The 27,739-nt window shown below is 38.3% G+C and overlaps 12 non-coding genes across 12 annotated transcripts; all 12 read right to left on the bottom strand.

Moving 5' to 3' along the window:
• Window positions 1-1,067: 1,067 nt before the first annotated feature.
• Window positions 1,068-1,149, bottom strand: TRNAS-AGA (transfer RNA serine (anticodon AGA)). Its single transcript has one exon. It is a non-coding gene; the product is annotated as a tRNA-Ser (tRNA).
• Window positions 1,150-2,494: 1,345 nt separating this feature from the next.
• Window positions 2,495-2,576, bottom strand: TRNAS-AGA (transfer RNA serine (anticodon AGA)). The gene has a single exon. It is a non-coding gene; the product is annotated as a tRNA-Ser (tRNA).
• Window positions 2,577-3,921: 1,345 nt separating this feature from the next.
• Window positions 3,922-4,003, bottom strand: TRNAS-AGA (transfer RNA serine (anticodon AGA)). The gene has a single exon. It is a non-coding gene; the product is annotated as a tRNA-Ser (tRNA).
• A 1,345-nt stretch (window positions 4,004-5,348) lies between these two features.
• On the bottom strand, window positions 5,349-5,430 carry TRNAS-AGA (transfer RNA serine (anticodon AGA)). The gene has a single exon. It is a non-coding gene; the product is annotated as a tRNA-Ser (tRNA).
• Window positions 5,431-6,775: 1,345 nt separating this feature from the next.
• On the bottom strand, window positions 6,776-6,857 carry TRNAS-AGA (transfer RNA serine (anticodon AGA)). The gene has a single exon. It is a non-coding gene; the product is annotated as a tRNA-Ser (tRNA).
• Window positions 6,858-8,202: 1,345 nt separating this feature from the next.
• TRNAS-AGA (transfer RNA serine (anticodon AGA)) lies at window positions 8,203-8,284 on the bottom strand. The gene has a single exon. It is a non-coding gene; the product is annotated as a tRNA-Ser (tRNA).
• Window positions 8,285-9,629: 1,345 nt separating this feature from the next.
• On the bottom strand, window positions 9,630-9,711 carry TRNAS-AGA (transfer RNA serine (anticodon AGA)). Its single transcript has one exon. It is a non-coding gene; the product is annotated as a tRNA-Ser (tRNA).
• A 1,345-nt stretch (window positions 9,712-11,056) lies between these two features.
• Window positions 11,057-11,138, bottom strand: TRNAS-AGA (transfer RNA serine (anticodon AGA)). Its single transcript has one exon. It is a non-coding gene; the product is annotated as a tRNA-Ser (tRNA).
• Window positions 11,139-12,483: 1,345 nt separating this feature from the next.
• Window positions 12,484-12,565, bottom strand: TRNAS-AGA (transfer RNA serine (anticodon AGA)). Its single transcript has one exon. It is a non-coding gene; the product is annotated as a tRNA-Ser (tRNA).
• A 1,345-nt stretch (window positions 12,566-13,910) lies between these two features.
• On the bottom strand, window positions 13,911-13,992 carry TRNAS-AGA (transfer RNA serine (anticodon AGA)). Its single transcript has one exon. It is a non-coding gene; the product is annotated as a tRNA-Ser (tRNA).
• A 1,345-nt stretch (window positions 13,993-15,337) lies between these two features.
• Window positions 15,338-15,419, bottom strand: TRNAS-AGA (transfer RNA serine (anticodon AGA)). Its single transcript has one exon. It is a non-coding gene; the product is annotated as a tRNA-Ser (tRNA).
• A 1,345-nt stretch (window positions 15,420-16,764) lies between these two features.
• Window positions 16,765-16,846, bottom strand: TRNAS-AGA (transfer RNA serine (anticodon AGA)). Its single transcript has one exon. It is a non-coding gene; the product is annotated as a tRNA-Ser (tRNA).
• Window positions 16,847-27,739: the final 10,893 nt, after the last annotated feature.

The raw sequence follows: 27,739 nt of genomic DNA, 5'->3' as shown, positions 1-27,739 counted from the left end.
GAATTGCATTTATCTGATGGCACCCTGCAACATATTTATTTTGGTTTAAACAGGTAAACACTTCTGTTAAAAAAAAAGAATTTGGAACAAGATTTTTTATCTGATTTATATGCAGAATTAAGTGCATGCTTTGTAAGTTTGTCCAAAGAACCGTGAATTTGGTGCACCTTTGCCTAGTTTCCAAAATAAATGTACAGGATAAAATTTAATAGTGTGCTGATTCACAGATTGAATTTTTTCAGTATTTTAGGGGGATAGCGTAGTAACCGAAATCTGTCATTTCACTATGTTTGCAGCACAAGAGAACACAAAAAAGTGCTTTGTAGGTTAAAAATAGAGACCATGAGATGTCACTGACATTTGAACTTGCCTCTCATCAACCTCCTGGCCACAATAACCTCTTGAAATCTAGTGCTCAGGTGGAGATTTTATTTCTGTATTTTGTAGGGATTTAAAAGTCGCTGAGAACAGTCATTTGACTATATTTGTAATAAGATAGATTATGAAGAAAGTGCTTGGTTAGTGAGAAAAAGAAGTCATTAGGTGTTATTGATAATTAAACATCAGAACACCTTAACAACTTGGCTACAAATAAGTGTTTAACACAGTCACAACTCCAAGTGCTTAGCTGAACATTAATTGCTCCATATTTAGAAGGATCTGCAAAATCACTGAGAGCTGTCATTGGACTATGATTTTAACATGAGTCATTTTCTTTAAAGTGTTTAGCAGGTAAGTATATAAAGAAATATTGGATTAACAAACAGTATATCAATGATTAAAGATTCAAGCTTCTCTTCCAAATACTTGTGCATTATTACCCGATCTCAGATTTTCTCTGTAATGACGATAAGCTAAAAAATTGTTGCCAGTGCATGAAACCTTGAATGGATCACTCTGCCATTTACATTCAACTACCACTTGCTAAATAATTTAAATAAACCTCATACGCTGCTGGAACACTTCTGTCCATTTTTCTCTTTCCAGGATTAAATTTAAGATTGATACAAGGTGTAATAACAATTAACCAACCATGCGCATCTTTCAGTGAATATGACAAATTAAACCGTAGTCGGCAGGATTTGAACCTGCGCGGGGAAACCCCAATGGATTTCTAGTCCATCGGCTTAACCACTCGGCCACGACTACTTGTGATGAAAATCGTGTGAGCTGGAAATGACATAATCTGCATTTTAAGATAATTTCATAATGAGTGGAAACTCTTACTTGACAATGTTTGAAATAATAGAGATTGTTACTAAAGTGCTTTGTAGGTCAGATAAAGAAATCATCAGGTCCCAGCGAGATTAGAACTCGGATCTCTGAATTAAGTGATCAAAAGTGCTTGCCATTACACCAAGTTACCCCTTTCCAAGAGGTTTTTGGAAATAATTCTCTCAGACTTTAGGCCACAAAAGAGTCAATTTGAATTGCATTTATCTGATGGCACCCTGCAACATATTTATTTTGGTTTAAACAGGTAAACACTTCTGTTAAAAAAAAAGAATTTGGAACAAGATTTTTTATCTGATTTATATGCAGAATTAAGTGCATGCTTTGTAAGTTTGTCCAAAGAACCGTGAATTTGGTGCACCTTTGCCTAGTTTCCAAAATAAATGTACAGGAATAAATTTAATAGTGTGCTGATTCACAGATTGAATTTTTTCAGTATTTTAGGGGGATAGCGTAGTAACCGAAATCTGTCATTTCACTATGTTTGCAGCACAAGAGAACACAAAAAAGTGTTTTGTAGGTTAAAAATAGAGACCATGAGATGTCACTGACATTTGAACTTGCCTCTCATCAACCTCCTGGCCACAATAACCTCTTGAAATCTAGTGCTCAGGTGGAGATTTTATTTCTGTATTTTGTAGGGATTTAAAAGTCGCTGAGAACAGTCATTTGACTATATTTCTAATAAGATAGATTATGAAGAAAGTGCTTGGTTAGTGAGAAAAAGAAGTCATTAGGTGTTATTGATAATTAAACATCAGAACACCTTAACAACTTGGCTACAAATAAGTGTTTAACACAGTCACAACTCCAAGTGCTTAGCTGAACATTAATTGCTCCATATTTAGAAGGATCTGCAAAATCACTGAGAGCTGTCATTGGACTATGATTTTAACATGAGTCATTTTCTTTAAAGTGTTTAGCAGGTAAGTATATAAAGAAATATTGGATTAACAAACAGTATATCAATGATTAAACATTCAAGCTTCTCTTCCAAATACTTGTGCATTATTACCCGATCTCAGATTTTCTCTGTAATGACGATAAGCTAAAAAATTGTTGCCAGTGCATGAAACCTTGAATGGATCACTCTGCCATTGACATTCAACTACCACTTGCTAAATAATTTAAATAAACCTCATACGCTGCTGGAACACTTCTGTCCATTTTTCTCTTTCCAGGATTAAATTTAAGATTGATACAAGGTGTAATAACAATTAACCAACCATGCGCATCTTTCAGTGAATATGACAAATTAAACCGTAGTCGGCAGGATTTGAACCTGCGCGGGGAAACCCCAATGGATTTCTAGTCCATCGCCTTAACCACTCGGCCACGACTACTTGTGATGAAAATCGTGTGAGCTGGAAATGACATTTTCTGCATTTTAAGATAATTTCATAATGAGTGGAAACTCTTACTTGACAATGTTTGAAATAATAGAGATTGTTACTAAAGTGCTTTGTAGGTCAGATAAAGAAATCATCAGGTCCCAGCGAGATTAGAAGTCGGATCTCTGAATTAAGTGATCAAAAGTGCTTGCCATTACACCAAGTTACCCCTTTCCAAGAGGTTTTTGGAAATAATTCTCTCAGACTTTAGGCCACAAAAGAGTCAATTTGAATTGCATTTATCTGATGGCACCCTGCAACATATTTATTTTGGTTTAAACAGGTAAACACTTCTGTTAAAAAAAAAGAATTTGGAACAAGATTTTTTATCTGATTTATATGCAGAATTAAGTGCATGCTTTGTAAGTTTGTCCAAAGAACCGTGAATTTGGTGCACCTTTGCCTAGTTTCCAAAATAAATGTACAGGATAAAATTTAATAGTGTGCTGATTCACAGATTGAATTTTTTCAGTATTTTAGGGGGATAGCGTAGTAACCGAAATCTGTCATTTCACTATGTTTGCAGCACAAGAGAACACAAAAAAGTGCTTTGTAGGTTAAAAATAGAGACCATGAGATGTCACTGACATTTGAACTTGCCTCTCATCAACCTCCTGGCCACAATAACCTCTTGAAATCTAGTGCTCAGGTGGAGATTTTATTTCTGTATTTTGTAGGGATTTAAAAGTCGCTGAGAACAGTCATTTGACTATATTTCTAATAAGATAGATTATGAAGAAAGTGCTTGGTTAGTGAGAAAAAGAAGTCATTAGGTGTTATTGATAATTAAACATCAGAACACCTTAACAACTTGGCTACAAATAAGTGTTTAACACAGTCACAACTCCAAGTGCTTAGCTGAACATTAATTGCTCCATATTTAGAAGGATCTGCAAAATCACTGAGAGCTGTCATTGGACTATGATTTTAACATGAGTCATTTTCTTTAAAGTGTTTAGCAGGTAAGTATATAAAGAAATATTGGATTAACAAACAGTATATCAATGATTAAACATTCAAGCTTCTCTTCCAAATACTTGTGCATTATTACCCGATCTCAGATTTTCTCTGTAATGACGATAAGCTAAAAAATTGTTGCCAGTGCATGAAACCTTGAATGGATCACTCTGCCATTGACATTCAACTACCACTTGCTAAATAATTTAAATAAACCTCATACGCTGCTGGAACACTTCTGTCCATTTTTCTCTTTCCAGGATTAAATTTAAGATTGATACAAGGTGTAATAACAATTAACCAACCATGCGCATCTTTCAGTGAATATGACAAATTAAACCGTAGTCGGCAGGATTTGAACCTGCGCGGGGAAACCCCAATGGATTTCTAGTCCATCGCCTTAACCACTCGGCCACGACTACTTGTGATGAAAATCGTGTGAGCTGGAAATGACATTTTCTGCATTTTAAGATAATTTCATAATGAGTGGAAACTCTTACTTGACAATGTTTGAAATAATAGAGATTGTTACTAAAGTGCTTTGTAGGTCAGATAAAGAAATCATCAGGTCCCAGCGAGATTAGAAGTCGGATCTCTGAATTAAGTGATCAAAAGTGCTTGCCATTACACCAAGTTACCCCTTTCCAAGAGGTTTTTGGAAATAATTCTCTCAGACTTTAGGCCACAAAAGAGTCAATTTGAATTGCATTTATCTGATGGCACCCTGCAACATATTTATTTTGGTTTAAACAGGTAAACACTTCTGTTAAAAAAAAAGAATTTGGAACAAGATTTTTTATCTGATTTATATGCAGAATTAAGTGCATGCTTTGTAAGTTTGTCCAAAGAACCGTGAATTTGGTGCACCTTTGCCTAGTTTCCAAAATAAATGTACAGGATAAAATTTAATAGTGTGCTGATTCACAGATTGAATTTTTTCAGTATTTTAGGGGGATAGCGTAGTAACCGAAATCTGTCATTTCACTATGTTTGCAGCACAAGAGAACACAAAAAAGTGCTTTGTAGGTTAAAAATAGAGACCATGAGATGTCACTGACATTTGAACTTGCCTCTCATCAACCTCCTGGCCACAATAACCTCTTGAAATCTAGTGCTCAGGTGGAGATTTTATTTCTGTATTTTGTAGGGATTTAAAAGTCGCTGAGAACAGTCATTTGACTATATTTGTAATAAGATAGATTATGAAGAAAGTGCTTGGTTAGTGAGAAAAAGAAGTCATTAGGTGTTATTGATAATTAAACATCAGAACACCTTAACAACTTGGCTACAAATAAGTGTTTAACACAGTCACAACTCCAAGTGCTTAGCTGAACATTAATTGCTCCATAGTTAGAAGGATCTGCAAAATCACTGAGAGCTGTCATTGGACTATGATTTTAACATGAGTCATTTTCTTTAAAGTGTTTAGCAGGTAAGTATATAAAGAAATATTGGATTAACAAACAGTATATCAATGATTAAAGATTCAAGCTTCTCTTCCAAATACTTGTGCATTATTACCCGATCTCAGATTTTCTCTGTAATGACGATAAGCTAAAAAATTGTTGCCAGTGCATGAAACCTTGAATGGATCACTCTGCCATTTACATTCAACTACCACTTGCTAAATAATTTAAATAAACCTCATACGCTGCTGGAACACTTCTGTCCATTTTTCTCTTTCCAGGATTAAATTTAAGATTGATACAAGGTGTAATAACAATTAACCAACCATGCGCATCTTTCAGTGAATATGACAAATTAAACCGTAGTCGGCAGGATTTGAACCTGCGCGGGGAAACCCCAATGGATTTCTAGTCCATCGGCTTAACCACTCGGCCACGACTACTTGTGATGAAAATCGTGTGAGCTGGAAATGACATAATCTGCATTTTAAGATAATTTCATAATGAGTGGAAACTCTTACTTGACAATGTTTGAAATAATAGAGATTGTTACTAAAGTGCTTTGTAGGTCAGATAAAGAAATCATCAGGTCCCAGCGAGATTAGAACTCGGATCTCTGAATTAAGTGATCAAAAGTGCTTGCCATTACACCAAGTTACCCCTTTCCAAGAGGTTTTTGGAAATAATTCTCTCAGACTTTAGGCCACAAAAGAGTCAATTTGAATTGCATTTATCTGATGGCACCCTGCAACATATTTATTTTGGTTTAAACAGGTAAACACTTCTGTTAAAAAAAAAGAATTTGGAACAAGATTTTTTATCTGATTTATATGCAGAATTAAGTGCATGCTTTGTAAGTTTGTCCAAAGAACCGTGAATTTGGTGCACCTTTGCCTAGTTTCCAAAATAAATGTACAGGAATAAATTTAATAGTGTGCTGATTCACAGATTGAATTTTTTCAGTATTTTAGGGGGATAGCGTAGTAACCGAAATCTGTCATTTCACTATGTTTGCAGCACAAGAGAACACAAAAAAGTGTTTTGTAGGTTAAAAATAGAGACCATGAGATGTCACTGACATTTGAACTTGCCTCTCATCAACCTCCTGGCCACAATAACCTCTTGAAATCTAGTGCTCAGGTGGAGATTTTATTTCTGTATTTTGTAGGGATTTAAAAGTCGCTGAGAACAGTCATTTGACTATATTTCTAATAAGATAGATTATGAAGAAAGTGCTTGGTTAGTGAGAAAAAGAAGTCATTAGGTGTTATTGATAATTAAACATCAGAACACCTTAACAACTTGGCTACAAATAAGTGTTTAACACAGTCACAACTCCAAGTGCTTAGCTGAACATTAATTGCTCCATATTTAGAAGGATCTGCAAAATCACTGAGAGCTGTCATTGGACTATGATTTTAACATGAGTCATTTTCTTTAAAGTGTTTAGCAGGTAAGTATATAAAGAAATATTGGATTAACAAACAGTATATCAATGATTAAACATTCAAGCTTCTCTTCCAAATACTTGTGCATTATTACCCGATCTCAGATTTTCTCTGTAATGACGATAAGCTAAAAAATTGTTGCCAGTGCATGAAACCTTGAATGGATCACTCTGCCATTGACATTCAACTACCACTTGCTAAATAATTTAAATAAACCTCATACGCTGCTGGAACACTTCTGTCCATTTTTCTCTTTCCAGGATTAAATTTAAGATTGATACAAGGTGTAATAACAATTAACCAACCATGCGCATCTTTCAGTGAATATGACAAATTAAACCGTAGTCGGCAGGATTTGAACCTGCGCGGGGAAACCCCAATGGATTTCTAGTCCATCGCCTTAACCACTCGGCCACGACTACTTGTGATGAAAATCGTGTGAGCTGGAAATGACATTTTCTGCATTTTAAGATAATTTCATAATGAGTGGAAACTCTTACTTGACAATGTTTGAAATAATAGAGATTGTTACTAAAGTGCTTTGTAGGTCAGATAAAGAAATCATCAGGTCCCAGCGAGATTAGAAGTCGGATCTCTGAATTAAGTGATCAAAAGTGCTTGCCATTACACCAAGTTACCCCTTTCCAAGAGGTTTTTGGAAATAATTCTCTCAGACTTTAGGCCACAAAAGAGTCAATTTGAATTGCATTTATCTGATGGCACCCTGCAACATATTTATTTTGGTTTAAACAGGTAAACACTTCTGTTAAAAAAAAAGAATTTGGAACAAGATTTTTTATCTGATTTATATGCAGAATTAAGTGCATGCTTTGTAAGTTTGTCCAAAGAACCGTGAATTTGGTGCACCTTTGCCTAGTTTCCAAAATAAATGTACAGGATAAAATTTAATAGTGTGCTGATTCACAGATTGAATTTTTTCAGTATTTTAGGGGGATAGCGTAGTAACCGAAATCTGTCATTTCACTATGTTTGCAGCACAAGAGAACACAAAAAAGTGCTTTGTAGGTTAAAAATAGAGACCATGAGATGTCACTGACATTTGAACTTGCCTCTCATCAACCTCCTGGCCACAATAACCTCTTGAAATCTAGTGCTCAGGTGGAGATTTTATTTCTGTATTTTGTAGGGATTTAAAAGTCGCTGAGAACAGTCATTTGACTATATTTGTAATAAGATAGATTATGAAGAAAGTGCTTGGTTAGTGAGAAAAAGAAGTCATTAGGTGTTATTGATAATTAAACATCAGAACACCTTAACAACTTGGCTACAAATAAGTGTTTAACACAGTCACAACTCCAAGTGCTTAGCTGAACATTAATTGCTCCATATTTAGAAGGATCTGCAAAATCACTGAGAGCTGTCATTGGACTATGATTTTAACATGAGTCATTTTCTTTAAAGTGTTTAGCAGGTAAGTATATAAAGAAATATTGGATTAACAAACAGTATATCAATGATTAAAGATTCAAGCTTCTCTTCCAAATACTTGTGCATTATTACCCGATCTCAGATTTTCTCTGTAATGACGATAAGCTAAAAAATTGTTGCCAGTGCATGAAACCTTGAATGGATCACTCTGCCATTTACATTCAACTACCACTTGCTAAATAATTTAAATAAACCTCATACGCTGCTGGAACACTTCTGTCCATTTTTCTCTTTCCAGGATTAAATTTAAGATTGATACAAGGTGTAATAACAATTAACCAACCATGCGCATCTTTCAGTGAATATGACAAATTAAACCGTAGTCGGCAGGATTTGAACCTGCGCGGGGAAACCCCAATGGATTTCTAGTCCATCGGCTTAACCACTCGGCCACGACTACTTGTGATGAAAATCGTGTGAGCTGGAAATGACATAATCTGCATTTTAAGATAATTTCATAATGAGTGGAAACTCTTACTTGACAATGTTTGAAATAATAGAGATTGTTACTAAAGTGCTTTGTAGGTCAGATAAAGAAATCATCAGGTCCCAGCGAGATTAGAACTCGGATCTCTGAATTAAGTGATCAAAAGTGCTTGCCATTACACCAAGTTACCCCTTTCCAAGAGGTTTTTGGAAATAATTCTCTCAGACTTTAGGCCACAAAAGAGTCAATTTGAATTGCATTTATCTGATGGCACCCTGCAACATATTTATTTTGGTTTAAACAGGTAAACACTTCTGTTAAAAAAAAAGAATTTGGAACAAGATTTTTTATCTGATTTATATGCAGAATTAAGTGCATGCTTTGTAAGTTTGTCCAAAGAACCGTGAATTTGGTGCACCTTTGCCTAGTTTCCAAAATAAATGTACAGGAATAAATTTAATAGTGTGCTGATTCACAGATTGAATTTTTTCAGTATTTTAGGGGGATAGCGTAGTAACCGAAATCTGTCATTTCACTATGTTTGCAGCACAAGAGAACACAAAAAAGTGTTTTGTAGGTTAAAAATAGAGACCATGAGATGTCACTGACATTTGAACTTGCCTCTCATCAACCTCCTGGCCACAATAACCTCTTGAAATCTAGTGCTCAGGTGGAGATTTTATTTCTGTATTTTGTAGGGATTTAAAAGTCGCTGAGAACAGTCATTTGACTATATTTCTAATAAGATAGATTATGAAGAAAGTGCTTGGTTAGTGAGAAAAAGAAGTCATTAGGTGTTATTGATAATTAAACATCAGAACACCTTAACAACTTGGCTACAAATAAGTGTTTAACACAGTCACAACTCCAAGTGCTTAGCTGAACATTAATTGCTCCATATTTAGAAGGATCTGCAAAATCACTGAGAGCTGTCATTGGACTATGATTTTAACATGAGTCATTTTCTTTAAAGTGTTTAGCAGGTAAGTATATAAAGAAATATTGGATTAACAAACAGTATATCAATGATTAAACATTCAAGCTTCTCTTCCAAATACTTGTGCATTATTACCCGATCTCAGATTTTCTCTGTAATGACGATAAGCTAAAAAATTGTTGCCAGTGCATGAAACCTTGAATGGATCACTCTGCCATTGACATTCAACTACCACTTGCTAAATAATTTAAATAAACCTCATACGCTGCTGGAACACTTCTGTCCATTTTTCTCTTTCCAGGATTAAATTTAAGATTGATACAAGGTGTAATAACAATTAACCAACCATGCGCATCTTTCAGTGAATATGACAAATTAAACCGTAGTCGGCAGGATTTGAACCTGCGCGGGGAAACCCCAATGGATTTCTAGTCCATCGCCTTAACCACTCGGCCACGACTACTTGTGATGAAAATCGTGTGAGCTGGAAATGACATTTTCTGCATTTTAAGATAATTTCATAATGAGTGGAAACTCTTACTTGACAATGTTTGAAATAATAGAGATTGTTACTAAAGTGCTTTGTAGGTCAGATAAAGAAATCATCAGGTCCCAGCGAGATTAGAAGTCGGATCTCTGAATTAAGTGATCAAAAGTGCTTGCCATTACACCAAGTTACCCCTTTCCAAGAGGTTTTTGGAAATAATTCTCTCAGACTTTAGGCCACAAAAGAGTCAATTTGAATTGCATTTATCTGATGGCACCCTGCAACATATTTATTTTGGTTTAAACAGGTAAACACTTCTGTTAAAAAAAAAGAATTTGGAACAAGATTTTTTATCTGATTTATATGCAGAATTAAGTGCATGCTTTGTAAGTTTGTCCAAAGAACCGTGAATTTGGTGCACCTTTGCCTAGTTTCCAAAATAAATGTACAGGATAAAATTTAATAGTGTGCTGATTCACAGATTGAATTTTTTCAGTATTTTAGGGGGATAGCGTAGTAACCGAAATCTGTCATTTCACTATGTTTGCAGCACAAGAGAACACAAAAAAGTGCTTTGTAGGTTAAAAATAGAGACCATGAGATGTCACTGACATTTGAACTTGCCTCTCATCAACCTCCTGGCCACAATAACCTCTTGAAATCTAGTGCTCAGGTGGAGATTTTATTTCTGTATTTTGTAGGGATTTAAAAGTCGCTGAGAACAGTCATTTGACTATATTTCTAATAAGATAGATTATGAAGAAAGTGCTTGGTTAGTGAGAAAAAGAAGTCATTAGGTGTTATTGATAATTAAACATCAGAACACCTTAACAACTTGGCTACAAATAAGTGTTTAACACAGTCACAACTCCAAGTGCTTAGCTGAACATTAATTGCTCCATATTTAGAAGGATCTGCAAAATCACTGAGAGCTGTCATTGGACTATGATTTTAACATGAGTCATTTTCTTTAAAGTGTTTAGCAGGTAAGTATATAAAGAAATATTGGATTAACAAACAGTATATCAATGATTAAACATTCAAGCTTCTCTTCCAAATACTTGTGCATTATTACCCGATCTCAGATTTTCTCTGTAATGACGATAAGCTAAAAAATTGTTGCCAGTGCATGAAACCTTGAATGGATCACTCTGCCATTGACATTCAACTACCACTTGCTAAATAATTTAAATAAACCTCATACGCTGCTGGAACACTTCTGTCCATTTTTCTCTTTCCAGGATTAAATTTAAGATTGATACAAGGTGTAATAACAATTAACCAACCATGTGCATCTTTCAGTGAATGTGACAAATAAAACCATAGTCGACAGGATTTGAACCTGCGCGGGGAAACCCCAATGGATTTCTAGTCCATCGCCTTAACCACTCGGCCACGACTACTTGTGATGAAAATCGTGTGAGCTGGAAATGACATTTTCTGCATTTTAAGATAATTTCATAATGAGTGGAAACTCTTACTTGACAATGTTTGAAATAATAGAGATTGTTACTAAAGTGCTTTGTAGGTCAGATAAAGAAATCATCAGGTCCCAGCGAGATTAGAACTCGGATCTCTGAATTAAGTGATCAAAAGTGCTTGCCATTACACCAAGTTACCCCTTTCCAAGAGGTTTTTGGAAATAATTCTCTCAGACTTTAAGCCACAAAAGAGTCAATTTGAATTGCATTTATCTGATGGCACCCTGCAACATATTTATTTTGGTTTAAACAGGTAAACACTTCTGTTAAAAAAAAAGAATTTGGAACAAGATTTTTTATCTGATTTATATGCAGAATTAAGTGCATGCTTTGTAAGTTTGTCCAAAGAACCGTGAATTTGGTGAACCTTTGCCTAGTTTCCAAAATAAATGTACAGGAATAAATTTAATAGTGTGCTGATTCACAGATTGAATTTTTTCAGTATTTTAGGGGGATAGCGTAGTAACCGAAATCTGTCATTTCACTATGTTTGCAGCACAAGAGAACACAAAAAAGTGCTTTGTAGGTTAAAAATAGAGACCATGAGATGTCACTGACATTTGAACTTGCCTCTCATCAACCTCCTGGCCACAATAACCTCTTGAAATCTAGTGCTCAGGTGGAGATTTTATTTCTGTATTTTGTAGGGATTTAAAAGTCGCTGAGAACAGTCATTTGACTATATTTGTAATAAGATAGATTATGAAGAAAGTGCTTGGTTAGTTAGAAAAAGAAGTCATTAGGTGTTATTGATAATTAAACATCAGAACACCTTAACAACTTGGCTACAAATAAGTGTTTAACACAGTCACAACTCCAAGTGCTTAGCTGAACATTAATTGCTCCATATTTAGAAGGATCTGCAAAATCACTGAGAGCTGTCATTGGACTATGATTTTAACATGAGTCATTTTCTTTAAAGTGTTTAGCAGGTAAGTATATAAAGAAATATTGGATTAACAAACAGTATATCAATGATTAAAGATTCAAGCTTCTCTTCCAATTACTTGTGCATTATTACCCGATCTCAGATTTTCTCTGTAATGACGATAAGCTAAAAAATTGTTGCCAGCGCATGAAACCTTGAATGGATCACTCTGCCATTGACATTCAACTACCACTTGCTAAATAATTTAAATAAACCTCATCCGCTGCTGGAACACTTCTGTCCATTTTTCTCTTTCCAGGATTAAATTTAAGATTGATACAAGGTGTAATAACAATTAACCAACCATGTGCATCTTTCAGTGAATATGACAAATTAAACCGTAGTCAGCAGGATTTGAACCTGCGCGGGGAAACCCCAATTGATTTCTAGTCCATCGCCTTAACCACTCGGCCACGACTACTTGTGATGAATATCGTGTGAGCTGGAAATGACATTTTCTGCATTTTAAGATAATTTCATAATGAGTGGAAACTCTTACTTGACAATGTTTGAAATAATAGAGATTGTTACTAAAGTGCTTTGTAGGTCAGATAAAGAAATCATCAGGTCCCAGCGAGATTAGAACTCGGATCTCTGAATTAAGTGATCAAAAGTGCTTGCCATTACACCAAGTTACCCCTTTCCAAGAGGTTTTTGGAAATAATTCTCTCAGACTTTAAGCCACAAAAGAGTCAATTTGAATTGCATTTATCTGATGGCACCCTGCAACATATTTATTTTGGTTTAAACAGGTAAACACTTCTGTTAAAAAAAAAGAATTTGGAACAAGATTTTTTATCTGATTTATATGCAGAATTAAGTGCATGCTTTGTAAGTTTGTCCAAAGAACCGTGAATTTGGTGAACCTTTGCCTAGTTTCCAAAATAAATGTACAGGAATAAATTTAATAGTGTGCTGATTCACAGATTGAATTTTTTCAGTATTTTAGGGGGATAGCGTAGTAACCGAAATCTGTCATTTCACTATGTTTGCAGCACAAGAGAACACAAAAAAGTGCTTTGTAGGTTAAAAATAGAGACCATGAGATGTCACTGACATTTGAACTTGCCTCTCATCAACCTCCTGGCCCCAATAACCTCTTGAAATCTAGTGCTCAGGTGGAGATTTTATTTCTGTATTTTGTAGGGATTTAAAAGTCGCTGAGAACAGTCATTTGACTATATTTGTAATAAGATAGATTATGAAGAAAGTGCTTGGTTAGTGAGAAAAAGAAGTCATTAGGTGTTATTGATAATTAAACATCAGAACACCTTAACAACTTGGCTACAAATAAGTGTTTAACACAGTCACAACTCCAAGTGCTTAGCTGAACATTAATTGCTCCATATTTAGAAGGATCTGCAAAATCACTGAGAGCTGTCATTGGACTATGATTTTAACATGAGTCATTTTCTTTAAAGTGTTTAGCAGGTAAGTATATAAAGAAATATTGGATTAACAAACAGTATATCAATGATTAAAGATTCAAGCTTCTCTTCCAAATACTTGTGCATTATTACCCGATCTCAGATTTTCTCTGTAATGACGATAAGCTAAAAAATTGTTGCCAGCGCATGAAACCTTGAATGGATCACTCTGCCATTGACATTCAACTACCACTTGCTAAATAATTTAAATAAACCTCATACGCTGCTGGAACACTTCTGTCCATTTTTCTCTTTCCAGGATTAAATTTAAGATTGATACAAGGTGTAATAACAATTAACCAACCATGTGCATCTTTCAGTGAATATGACAAATTAAACCGTAGTCGGCAGGATTTGAACCTGCGCGGGGAAACCCCAATGGATTTCTAGTCCATCGCCTTAACCACTCGGCCACGACTACTTGTGATGAAAATCGTGTGAGCTGGAAATGACATTTTCTGCATTTTAAGATAATTTCATAATGAGTGGAAACTCTTACTTGACAATGTTTGAAATAATAGAGATTGTTACTAAAGTGCTTTGTAGGTCAGATAAAGAAATCATCAGGTCCCAGCGAGATTAGAACTCGGATCTCTGAATTAAGTGATCAAAAGTGCTTGCCATTACACCAAGTTACCCCTTTCCAAGAGGTTTTTGGAAATAATTCTCTCAGACTTTAGGCCACAAAAGAGTCAATTTGAATTGCATTTATCTGATGGCACCCTGCAACATATTTATTTTGGTTTAAACAGGTAAACACTTCTGTTAAAAAAAAAGAATTTGGAACAAGATTTTTTATCTGATTTATATGCAGAATTAAGTGCATGCTTTGTAAGTTTGTCCAAAGAACCGTGAATTTGGTGAACCTTTGCCTAGTTTCCAAAATAAATGTACAGGAATAAATTTAATAGTGTGCTGATTCACAGATTGAATTTTTTCAGTATTTTAGGGGGATAGCGTAGTAACCGAAATCTGTCATTTCACTATGTTTGCAGCACAAGAGAACACAAAAAAGTGCTTTGTAGGTTAAAAATAGAGACCATGAGATGTCACTGACATTTGAACTTGCCTCTCATCAACCTCCTGGCCACAATAACCTCTTGAAATCTAGTGCTTAGGTGGAGATTTTATTTCTGTATTTTGTAGGGATTTAAAAGTCGCTGAGAACAGTCATTTGACTATATTTGTAATAAGATAGATTATGAAGAAAGTGCTTGGTTAGTGAGAAAAAGAAGTCATTAGGTGTTATTGATAATTAAACATCAGAACACCTTAACAACTTGGCTACAAATAAGTGTTTAACACAGTCACAACTCCAAGTGCTTAGCTGAACATTAATTGCTCCATATTTAGAAGGATCTGCAAAATCACTGAGAGCTGTCATTGGACTATGATTTTAACATGAGTCATTTTCTTTAAAGTGTTTAGCAGGTAAGTATATAAAGAAATATTGGATTAACAAACAGTATATCAATGATTAAAGATTCAAGCTTCTCTTCCAAATACTTGTGCATTATTACCCGATCTCAGATTTTCTCTGTAATGACGATAAGCTAAAAAATTGTTGCAAGCGCATGAAACCTTGAATGGATCACTCTGCCATTGACATTCAACTACCACTTGCTAAATAATTTAAATAAACCTCATACGCTGCTGGAACACTTCTGTCCATTTTTCTCTTTCCAGGATTAAATTTAAGATTGATACAAGGTGTAATAACAATTAACCAACCATGTGCATCTTTCAGTGAATATGACAAATTAAACCGTAGTCGGCAGGATTTGAACCTGCGCGGGGAAACCCCAATGGATTTCTAGTCCATCGGCTTAACCACTCGGCCACGACTACTTGTGATGAAAATCGTGTGAGCTGGAAATGACATTTTCTGCATTTTAAGATAATTTCATAATGAGTGGAAACTCTTACTTGACAATGTTTGAAATAATAGAGATTGTTACTAAAGTGCCTTGTAGGTCAGATAAAGAAATCATCAGGTCCCAGCGAGATTAGAACTCGGATCTCTGAATTAAGTGATCAAAAGTCCTTGCCATTACACCAAGTTATCCCTTTCCAAGAGGTTTTTGGAAATAATTCTCTCAGACTTTAGGCCACAAAAGAGTCAATTTGAATTGCATTTATCTGATGGCACCCTGCAACATATTTATTTTGGTTTAAACAGGTAAACACTTCTGTTAAAAAAAAAGAATTTGGAACAAGATTTTTTATCTGATTTATATGCAGAATTAGGTGCATGCTTTGTAAGTTTGTCCAAAGAACCGTGAATTTGGTGAACCTTTGCCTAGTTTCCAAAATAAATGTACAGGAATAAATTTAATAGTGTGCTGATTCACAGATTGAATTTTTTCAGTATTTTAGGGGGATAGCGTAGTAACCGAAATCTGTCATTTCACTATGTTTGCAGCACAAGAGAACACAAAAAAGTGCTTTGTAGGTTAAAAATAGAGACCATGAGATGTCACTGACATTTGAACTTGCCTCTCATCAACCTCCTGGCCACAATAACCTCTTGAAATCTAGTGCTCAGGTGGAGATTTTATTTCTGTATTTTGTAGGGATTTAAAAGTCGCTGAGAACAGTCATTTGACTATATTTGTAATAAGATAGATTATGAAGAAAGTGCTTGGTTAGTGAGAAAAAGAAGTCATTAGGTGTTATTGATAATTAAACATCAGAACACCTTAACAACTTGGCTACAAATAAGTGTTTAACACAGTCACAACTCCAAGTGCTTAGCTGAACATTAATTGCTCCATATTTAGAAGGATCTGCAAAATCACTGAGAGCTGTCATTGGACTATGATTTTAACATGAGTCATTTTCTTTAAAGTGTTTAGCAGGTAAGTAAATAAAGAAATATTGGATTAACATACAGAATATCAATGATTAAAGATTCAAGCTTCTCTTCCAAATACTTGTGCATTATTACCCGATCTCAGATTTTCTCTGTAATGACGATAAGCTAAAAAATTGTTGCCAGCGCATGAAACCTTGAATGGATCACTCTGCCATTGACATTCAACTACCACTTGCTAAATAATTTAAATAAACCTCATACGCTGCTGGAACACTTCTGTCCATTTTTCTCTTTCCAGGATTAAATTTAAGATTGATACAAGGTGTAATAACAATTAACCAACCATGTGCATCTTTCAGTGAATATGACAAATTAAACCGCAGTCGGCAGGATTTGAACCTGCGTGGGGAAACCCCAATGGATTTCTAGTCCATCAGCTTAACCACTCGGCCACGACTACTTGTGATGAAAATCGTGTGAGCTGGAAATGACATTTTCTGCATTTTAAGATAATTTCATAATGAGTGGAAACTCTTACTTGACAATGTTTGAAATAATAGAGATTGTTACTAAAGTGCTTTGTAGGTCAGATAAAGAAATCATCAGGTCCCAGCGAGATTAGAACTCGGATCTCTGAATTAAGTGATCAAAAGTGCTTGCCATTACACCAAGTTACCCCTTTCCAAGAGGTTTTTGGAAATAATTCTCTCAGACTTTAGGCCACAAAAGAGTCAATTTGAATTGCATTTATCTGATGGCACCCTGCAACATATTTATTTTGGTTTAAACAGGTAAACACTTGTGTTCAAAAAAAAGAATTTGGAACAAGATTTTTTATCTGATTTATATGCAGAATTAAGTGCATGATTTGTTAGTTTGTCCAAAGAACCGTGAATTTGGTGTTGTGCAGGATCAGAAGATGGCTCTCTGTGTTGTGCAGGGACCAGAGGATGTTGCCCTTGCGGCACGTGAGAGCACACCCAACACTCGGTTTTGTTTAGCACCTTACCCACCAGGGAGTGATAATCCTCTGACAAGGGGTTCAGCTTCTACCACATCCTGATCGTCTACAACAGCGTAACCAGTACATAGCTCTCCCGTCTCTCTGTCTGTCTATGACAACTCCCGTCTGTATAAAACGTAAAATCTACATTTTCTAAGGGGGTGTCACGCATGTCGGGCCTTGCAGTAAAGGTCTGATTCAGGTGTTCCATACAGTCATGCATGTCAGTATTCTTGCCTAACTCATCATCAACCAGGGTCTCCTCACCTCCCACCCTTTGTGTCTCTAGAGACACATATGGAAGGTATGTAGCTGGATTTAAGGTGCTACATCGTTTGATGGTGATGTTTAAGGGTGCCATCAGGGCTAGTTCCCACTTTGTGAATCTAGGTGAAGAAACATGTCTGGTTTGGGCTGAATTTAACAGAGCTGATACAGCATGGGGTGTATAGACAGTATAATTATGTCCTAATATTACGTCCTCGCTCTTACTTACTAGAAGAGCAGTTGCTGCTACACTTCTGAGGCATGTTGGGAGTGATCTTGCCACAGTGTCCAATTGTGCACTGTAGTATGCTACCGGTCTGCTAGCGTCACCATGTTTCTGTGTGAGGACACCTGCTGCACAACCATCAGTTTCCGTACAGTATAGCTCAAAAGGCTTTTCATAATCAGGTATTCCCAATGCAGGTGCTCTAGTCAGACTATCTTTAAGATTAAAGAACGCTTGCTCTGACTCTTCTGTGTGTACAACACGTTCTGGTTTTGACGAAGAGACTAGCTCCTGCAATGGTAATGTCAGAATAGAAAAACCTGGGATCCAGGATCTACAGTATCCACACATCCCCAGGAAAGTACGAATCTGCTACTGGCTCTGCGGCAGAGTCATGTGTTGTATGGCCTCAATCCTGTCGGTTGTCAGGTGTCTTAGCCCCTTAGTGAGGCAGTGTCCTAAGTATTTGACCTTAGTCTGACATGGCTGTAATTTATCCTTTGCCACCTTGTGCCCTGTTTGTGAAAGATGAAGCAACAACAATTTAGTATCATGTAAACATGACATAAAAGAATCAGAGCACAGCAACAAATCGTCCACATATTGAATTAGAACAGACCCATTGTGGGGTTGAAAGGATTGCAAACAGTCATGTAAGTCTTGGGAGAAAATACTGGGGCTGTCAATGAACCCCTGGGGTAGTCTGGTCCATGTGTATTGCACTCCCCGGTAGGTGAATGCAAAAAGGTATTGGCAGTCAGGGTGAAGAGGGACTGAGAAGAAAGCAGAACATAGATCAATGACAGTAAAGTGACTAGCAGACGGTGGAATCTGCATGAGGATGACAGCTGGATTCGGCACTACGGGGAATTGGCTCTCAGCAACTTTATTAATTCCCCTTAAATCCTGGACTAATCTATAGCCCCTCCCCCCACTCTTCTTCACAGGGAAAATGGGACTATTTGCTGTACTGGCTGTACGAATTAAAATCCCTTGTTGTAAAAGCCTTTCAATAACAGGATATACCCTTAGTTCCACCTCCAGTTTTAATGGATACTGTGGGATTTTTGGAGCTATCCTACCACATTTTAGATTGACCATGACAGGGGCTACGTTTGCCATCAGTCCAGTGTCCTGTCCATCTCTGGTCCATAGTGAACCTGGTATTTCCAGCAACATCCTCTTTACTGGAGATGGACTGCGTTCTATAACAGTAGAGTGTAACATTAACCTTTGAGGGATGTCCAATATGTCCTGTACCTCATGAGCGACCTTCTCGGGTATATCTAGGAACACAACATCTGAAGTACAGTATATGACACATCCCATTTTACATAACATGTCTCTCCCTAGCAAGTTAGTAGGAGCCGCTGCAGCCAAGAGAAACGAATGCTTAGTATGCAGAGGCCCGATAGTAACTTCAGTGGGTTTAGTTAGAGGATAATGTAACACTCTTCCCGTTACCCCTATAGCTGGAATAGTTTTACTGGTTACCTGTAGATTAAAAGGAGAGGTTATCACAGATCTGGCCGCCCCTGTATCTACAAGAAAAGTTTGTTTTCTACCAGCTATGTCAACTATCATTGTTGGTTCTTCTCTCCGACTCTTAGTTAACCTCACTGGCTGTAGACTACAGGTATGACCTGACCCCTAGCGCTGACTATTGCTTTCCCGCGCAGCATTTGCTGCTGTAACGTGTGCGGGCAGGTGTGAGTCTTCTAGTCTATGTGAATCCCTCCTTGGAGGATATCTATGTGACCCTTCATTAGGATTATACCTTCCCTTTGTACAATCTTTTCTCATATGCCCTTCTTCTTTGCAATTATAACATCTCAACATTCTGCGTTTCCGGTTATGTGGGTTATATGCTGGTGGTCGTGTATGCATTCCCTCTAATGCTTGTATACTCACCGTCATCAACTTGTCACTCTTTTCTTCCCTTTTTCTAAAAATATTTTTGTCGTGTTCCACAGCAATCTCTCTAAGAGAATCTACTGTGCTGCCCCTCCAACCAGGGGTTGAGGTTTGTACTCTCGTCTTTAAATTTTTTCTGAGGCCATCCATTAATACTCCTACAGCTACCTCTCTGTGATGTGGGTCTTCACCTATGTTGGATATCCCAGTGAACCGTGTTATTGAAGCAAGAGCTCTGCCAAAATAGTCCGCTGCAGTTTCACTATCTTTTTGTTTTATGGTGAAAATCTTACTCCAATTAACTACTACTGGAAAATAGATGGCTAAGTGTTTGACAATTTGTTCTATATTTTCTTGGTTAATCTCATCAGTCAAGGTGTCATCTTCGTCTAACAAACAATCTCTAATAAATTTTTGTATGTCAGTATGGGGAGGAAGACACGCCCTCAACACTACATGCCAATCCTTATTGGTTGGTTCGTGTGCATTTCCTAAGTCTTTAACAAATTTCTGACACTTTGCCAACTCTTTTCTAGGATCTGGGAATTCAGTCATAATGGAACGTAACTCTGATCTAGTCCAAGGACAATGCATTGTAACATTTCTTAAAGGAACTACACCATCCTTATCCGGTTTCCCATTGGGAACTGATATTGTGTGGACTGGGTACGCACCCACTGGTTCACTGGTTTCAGAAGTCACTACCGAATCTGCTGTTTCAAGATTTAGAACGCTATCACTCCTAGTGATCACACTACTCTCACCTATCTCAGCCATTGCTCCTTTCCCATACTTATGCTGAACCTCTAGCATATTAACAGCATGAGCAATGGCTGAAATCACAGTGGGTTCATCTTCATCTTCTGATACACATGTTTTAAACTAGGGATGAGCGCACTCGGATTTATGAAATCCGAGCCCACCCGAACGTTGCGGATCCGAGTCGGATCCGAGACAGATCCGGGTATTGGCGCCAAATTCAAAAGTGAAACTGAGGCTCTGACTCATAATCCCGTTGTCGGATCTCGCGATACTCGGATCCTATAAATTCCCCGCTAGTCGCCGCCATCTTCACTCGGGCATTGATCAGGGTAGAGGGAGGGTGTGTTAGGTGGTCCTCTGTGCTGTTTAGTTCTGTGCTGTTTAGTTCTGTGCTGTTTAGTTCTGTGCTGTTTAGTTCTGTGCTGTTTAGTTCTGTGCTGTTTAGTTCTGTGCTGTTTAGTTCTGTGCTGTTTAGTTCTGTGCTGTTTAGTTCTGTGCTGTTTAGTTCTGTGCTGTTTAGTTCTGTGCTGTTTAGTTCTGTGCTGTTTAGTTCTGTGCTGTTTAGTTCTGTGCTGTTTAGTTCTGTGCTGTTTAGTTCTGTGCTGTTTAGTTCTGTGCTGTTTAGTGCTGTGCTGTTTAGTGCTGTGCTGTTTAGTGCTGTGCTGTTTAGTGCTGTGCAGTGCTGTGCAGTGCTGTGCTGTGCTGTGCTGTGCTGTGTTCTGCAGTATCAGTCCAGTGGTGCTGTGTGCTGTGCTCTGTCCTTCTGAGGTCAGTGGTGCTGCTGGGTCCTGTGCTGTGTCCTGTTCAGTCCAGTGGTGCTGTGTCCTGTGCTCTGTGCTTCTAAGGGCATAGTTATTTCCCCATTATTCCCAAGTTTTTAAAAAATAAAAAAAAAGTAAAAAAAAATAAAAAATTAGAAATTAAAAAAAATATATATAATTATAACCAAATGTGCAAAACCAATCCAGCAGTATAAGTCCATTGGTACTGCAATATTACCAAGTTCACACATTCTGCAGTATCAGTCCAGTGGTGCTGTGTCCTGTGCTCTGTCCTGCTGAGTTCCGTAGTGCTGCTGGGTCCTGTGCCGTGTCCTGTTCAGTCCAGTGGTGCTGTGTCCTGTGCTCTGTGCTTCTAAGGGCATAGTTTTTTCCCCACTATTCCCAAGTTTTTTAAAAATTAAAAAAAAGTAAAAAAAAATAAAAAATTTAAAAAAAAAAAAAAAAATATAATAATTTAAACCAAATTTGCAAAACCAATCCAGCAGTATAAGTCCATTGGTACTGCAATATTACCAAGTTCACACATTCTGCAGTATCTTGTGCTACATATAATGGAGACCAAAAATTTGGAGGATAAAGTAGGGAAAGATCAAGACCCACTTCCTCCTAATGCTGAAGCTGCTGCCACTAGTCATGACATAGACGATGAAATGCCATCAACGTCGTCTTCCAAGCCCGATGCCCAATCTCGTAGTACCGGGCATGTAAAATCCAAAAACCCCAAGTTAAGAAAAAGTAGCAAAAAGAGAAACTTTAAATCATCTGAGGAGAAACGTAAAGTTGCCAATATGCCATTTACGACACGGAGTGGCAAGGAATGGCTTAGGCCCTGGCCCGTGTTCATGACTAGTGGTTCAGCTTCACCCACGGATCTTAGCCCTCCTCCTCCTCCCCCCCCTACAAAAAATTGAAGAGAGTTATGCTGTCAGCAACAAAACAGCAAACAACTCTGCCTTCTAAAGAGAAATTATCACAAATCCCCAAGGCGAGTCCAAGGGTGTTGGTGGTTGTCAAGCCTGACCTTCCCATCACTGTACGGGAAGAGGTGGCTCGGGAGGAGGCTATTGATGATGTAGCTGGCGCTGTGGAGGAACTTGATGATGAGGATGGTGATGTGGTTATTGTAAATGAGGCACCAGGGGGGGAAACAGCTGATGTCCATGGGATGAAAAAGCCCATCGTCATGCCTGGTCAGAAGACCAAAAAATGCACCTCTTCGGTCTGGAGTTATTTTTATCCAAATCCAGACAACCAATGTATGGCCATATGTAGCTTATGTAAAGCTCAAATAAGCAGGGGTAAGGATCTTGCCCACCTAGGAACATCCTCCCTTATACGTCACCTGAATAACCTTCATAGTTCAGTGGTTAGTTCAGGAACTGGGGCTAGGACCCTCATCGGTACAGGGACACCTAAATCCCGTGGTCCAGTTGGATACACACCAGCAACACCCTCCTCGTCAACTTCCTCCACAATCTCCATCAGATTCAGTCCTGCAGCCCAAGTCAGCAGCCAGACTGAGTCCTCCTCAATACGGGATTCATCCGAGGAATCCTGCAGCGGTACGCCTACTACTGCCACTGCTGCTGTTGCTGCTGTTAGTCGGTCATCTTCCCAGAGGGGAAGTCGTAAGACCGCTAAGTCTTTCACAAAACAATTGACCGTCCAACAGTCGTTTGCCATGACCACAAAATACGATAGTAGTCACCCTATTGCAAAGCGTATAACTGTGGCTGTAACTGCAATGTTGGTGTTAGACGTGCGCCCGGTGTCCGCCATCAGTGGAGTGGGATTTAGAGGGTTGATGGAGGTATTGTGTCCCCGGTACCAAATCCCCTCGAGATTCCACTTCACTAGGCAGGCGATACCAAAAATGTACAGAGAAGTACGATCAAGTGTCCTCAGTGCTCTTAAAAATGCGGTTGTACCCACTGTCCACTTAACCACGGACATGTGGACAAGTGGTTCTGGGCAAACGAAGGACTATATGACTGTGACAGCCCACTGGGTAGATGCATCCCCTTCCGCAGCAACAGCAACAGCTGCATCAGTAGCAGCATCTACAAAATGGCTGCTCATGCAAAGGCAGGCAACATTGTGCATTACAGGCTTTAATAAGAGGCACAACGCTGACAACATATTAGAGAAAATGAGGGAAATTATCTCCCAGTGGCTTACCCCACTTAGACTCTCATGGGGATTTGTGGTGTCAGACAATGCCAGTAACATTGTGTGGGCATTAAATATGGGCAATTTCCAGCACGTCCCATGTTTTGCCCACACCATTAATTTGGTGGTGCAGCATTACCTCAAGAGTGACAGGGGTGTGCAGGAGATGCTTGCGGTGGCGCGCAAAATTGCTGGACACTTTCGGCATTCAGCCAGTGCCTACCGCAGACTAGAGGCACATCAAAAAAGCATGAACCTGCCCTGCCATCACCTCAAACAAGAGGTTGTGACGCGCTGGAACTCCACCCTCTATATGCTGCAGAGGATGGAGGAGCAGCAAAAGGCCATTCAGGCCTACACAGCCACCTACGACATAGGCAAAGGAGTGGGGATGCGCCTCAGTCAAGCGCAGTGGAGACTGATTTCCGTGTTGTGCAAGGTTCTGCAGCCATTTGAACTTGCCACACGAGAAGTCAGTTCCGACACTGCCAGCTTGAGTCAGGTCATTCCCCTGATCAGGCTGTTGCAGAAGCAGCTGGAGAAAGTGAGGGAGGAGCTGGTAAGCCATTGCGATTACACCAAGCATGTAGCTCTTGTGGATGTAGCCCTTCGTACGCTTTGCCAGGATCCGAGGGTGGTCACTCTTTTAAAGTCAGAGGAATACATTCTGGCCACCGTGCTCGATCCTCGGTTTAAAGCGTATGTTGTGTCTCTGTTTCCGGCGGACACAAGTCTACAGCGGTGCAAAGACCTGCTGGTCAGGAGATTGTCCTCTGAAGAGGACCGTGACATGCCAACAGCTCCACCCTCATTTTCTTCCACATCTTTGGCTGCGAGGAAAAAGCTCAGTTTTCCCAAAAGAGGCACTGGCGGGGATGCTGATAACATCTGGTCCGGACTGAAGGACCTGCCAACCATTGCAGACATGTCTACTCTCGCTGCATTGGATGCTGTCACAATAGAAAAAATTGTGGATGATTACTTTGCTGACACCATCCAAGTAGACATGTCAGACAGTCCATATTGTTACTGGCAGGAAAAAAAGGCAGTTTGGAAGCCCCTGTACAAACTGGCTCTATTTTACCTGAGTTGTCCCCCCTCCAGTGTGTACTCGGAAAGAGTTTTTAGTGCAGCGGGGAACCTGGTCAGTGAGCGGCGAAGGAGGTTGCTTCCTCATAACGTTGAAAAAATGATGTTTATAAAAATGAATAATCAATTCCTCAATGAAGTACAGCACTGCCCTCCAGATACTACAGAGGGACCTGTGGTTGTGGAGTCCAGCGGGGACGAATTGATAATGTGTGATGAGGAGGAAGTACACACTGTAGGGGGAGAGGAATCAGAGGTTGAGGATGAGGACGACATCTTGCCTCAGTAGAGCCTGTTTAGTCTGTACAGGGAGAGATGAATAGCTTTTTTGGTGTGGGGGCCCAAACAAACCAATCATTTCAGCCAAAGTTGTTTGGTAGGCCCTGTCGCTGAAATGATTGGTTTGTTAAAGTGTGCATGTCCTATTTCAACAACATAAGGGTGGGTGTGAGGGCCCAAGGACAATTCCATCTTGGAACTTTTTTTTTGGCATTATATGACCAATCAACAGTCGTTTGCCATGTTCAAAAAGTAAAACCAAATGTAAAAAAATTCAAGAAATTAAACCAAAAGTAAAATGCCGTGTCATAATTTAAAACAAGAGGTATTGACGTGCTCTAAAACTACTGTATTGTTGTTTATATTTTATAAACACTACACTTGAAAGCTTGAGTCTTTCAATAGAAAAGTAACTGTCCATTGCATGAATATTTGCAACAGGGACAATTTTAGGGTTAAGAAAGTCAACTAATAACACTTCGACGCTGTCTGTCTTTATAAACACTACACTTGGAAGTTGGAGGAGGTATTGTGGCCCCGGCACCAAATTTACTACCGGGGCCACTCCACTGTGCAGTCCATATTTAGGTGTATCAGATATTAAACAACGGTGACAGTTGATGCCCAATTTTTTAATTATATTGTGGCCTCGGTACCAAATTGTGTACCGGGGCCACCACACTACGCAGTCCAGATACTTGTTTGGTGGAATTCAGACCAGTTGAGGGTTTTATTATTATATTGTGTGGACCACTCTATCTATACCACACTACAACTCTATACCACTCTATTTCATACTTTAATTCTATTTCATACTTTAATTCTATTTCATACTTTAATTCTATTTCATACTTTAATTCTATTTCATACTTTAATTCTATTACTAATTAATTACCATAAAGAGGAACAAAATAAACCAATTTTACCAAAAGTATAATATGACTTAGACTTACAAACACTACACTTGAAAGATCGTGCCTTTAAATGAAAAAGTCAGTCTTCATTGCACGACTATGTGCAACAGGGACAGTTTTTTGGGTTTACAAAGTCAAACAATAACACTTTGACCCTGTCTGTCTGGGATCTCAATGACGAATTGTCTGTACCATGTTTGGAGGAGGTATTGTGGCCCCGGTATCAAATTGGGTACCGGGGCCACCCCACTATGCAGTCCAGATACTTGTTTGGTGGAATTCAGACACGTGGAGGGTTTTTTAATTATATTGTGGCCTCGGTACCAAATTGTGTACCGGGGCCACCACACTACGCAGTCAATATAGATAGATGCGTATTGCGTATCATAGATAAAGTACATTCAGTGGTGTGGGGCAAATTGAAAAATATTCAAAATGCACTGACATTATCAAAAACAAGAGGTTGTCACACGCTAAAACTCCAACATGTATATGATGGAGAGGATGGAGGAGCAGCCGTATGTGTAGTGTAATGCAGATCTGTTGAAGGTTTTTTATATATTTTATTGTGGTGCCCAGTGCCCACTCCTCTACGCAGTCCAGGTACAATTATTGGTGGGAATCATAAAAGTTCAGGGTTTTTAATATATTGTGGTGACCCACTCCTCTACGCAGTCCAGGTACAATTATTGGTGCGAATCATAAAAGTTCAGGGTTTTTAATATATTGTGGTGACCCACTCCTCTACGCAGTCCAGGTACAATTATTGGTGCGATTCATAAAAGTTCAGGGTTTTTAATTTATATTGTGGTGACCCACTCCTCTACGCAGTCCAGGTACAATTATTGGTGCGAATCATAAAAGTTCAGAGTTTTTAATATATTGTGGTGACCCACTCCTCTACGCAGTCCAGGTACATTTATTGGTGCGATTCATAAAAGTTCGGGGTTTTTAAGATATTGTGGTGACCCACTCCTCTACGCAGTCCAGGTACATTTATTGGTGCGAATCATAAAAGTTCAGGGTTTTTAATATATATTGTGGTGACCCACTCCTCTACGCAGTCCAGGTACATTTATTGGTGCGAATCATAAAAGTTCAGGGTTTTTAAGATATTGTGGTGACCCACTCCTCTACGCAGTCCAGGTACAATTATTGGTGCGAATCATAAAAGTTCAGGGTTTTTAATATATTGTGGTGACCCACTCCTCTACGCAGTCCAGGTACAATTATTGGTGCGATTCATAAAAGTTCAGGGTTTTTAATTTATATTGTGGTGACCCACTCCTCTACGCAGTCCAGGTACAATTATTGGTGCGATTCATAAAAGTTCAGGGTTTTTAATATATATTGTGGTGACCCACTCCTCTACGCAGTCCAGGTACATTTATTGGTGCGAATCATAAAAGTTCAGGGTTTTTAAGATATTGTGGTGACCCACTCCTCTACGCAGTCCAGGTACAATTATTGGTGCGAATGATAAAAGTTCAGGGTTTTTAATATATTGTGGTGACCCACTCCTCTACGCAGTCCAGGTACAATTATTGGTGCGATTCATAAAAGTTCAGGGTTTTTAATTTATATTGTGGTGACCCACTCCTCTACGCAGTCCAGGTACAATTATTGGTGCGATTCATAAAAGTTCAGGGTTTTTAATATATATTGTGGTGACCCACTCCTCTACGCAGTCCAGGTACATTTATTGGTGCGAATCATAAAAGTTCAGGGTTTTTAAGATATTGTGGTGACCCACTCCTCTACGCAGTCCAGGTACAATTATTGGTGCGAATCATAAAAGTTCAGGGTTTTTAATATATTGTGGTGACCCACTCCTCTACGCAGTCCAGGTACAATTATTGGTGCGATTCATAAAAGTTCAGGGTTTTTAATTTATATTGTGGTGACCCACTCCTCTACGCAGTCCAGGTACAATTATTGGTGCGATTCA

This window comes from Mixophyes fleayi, chromosome 10, assembly GCF_038048845.1.
Source record: "Mixophyes fleayi isolate aMixFle1 chromosome 10, aMixFle1.hap1, whole genome shotgun sequence".
In the NCBI taxonomy this organism is placed as follows: Eukaryota; Metazoa; Chordata; class Amphibia; order Anura; family Limnodynastidae; genus Mixophyes; species Mixophyes fleayi.
The sequence above is the reverse complement of the archived record's forward strand: the minus strand, read 5'-3'. Positions and strand labels throughout refer to the sequence as shown.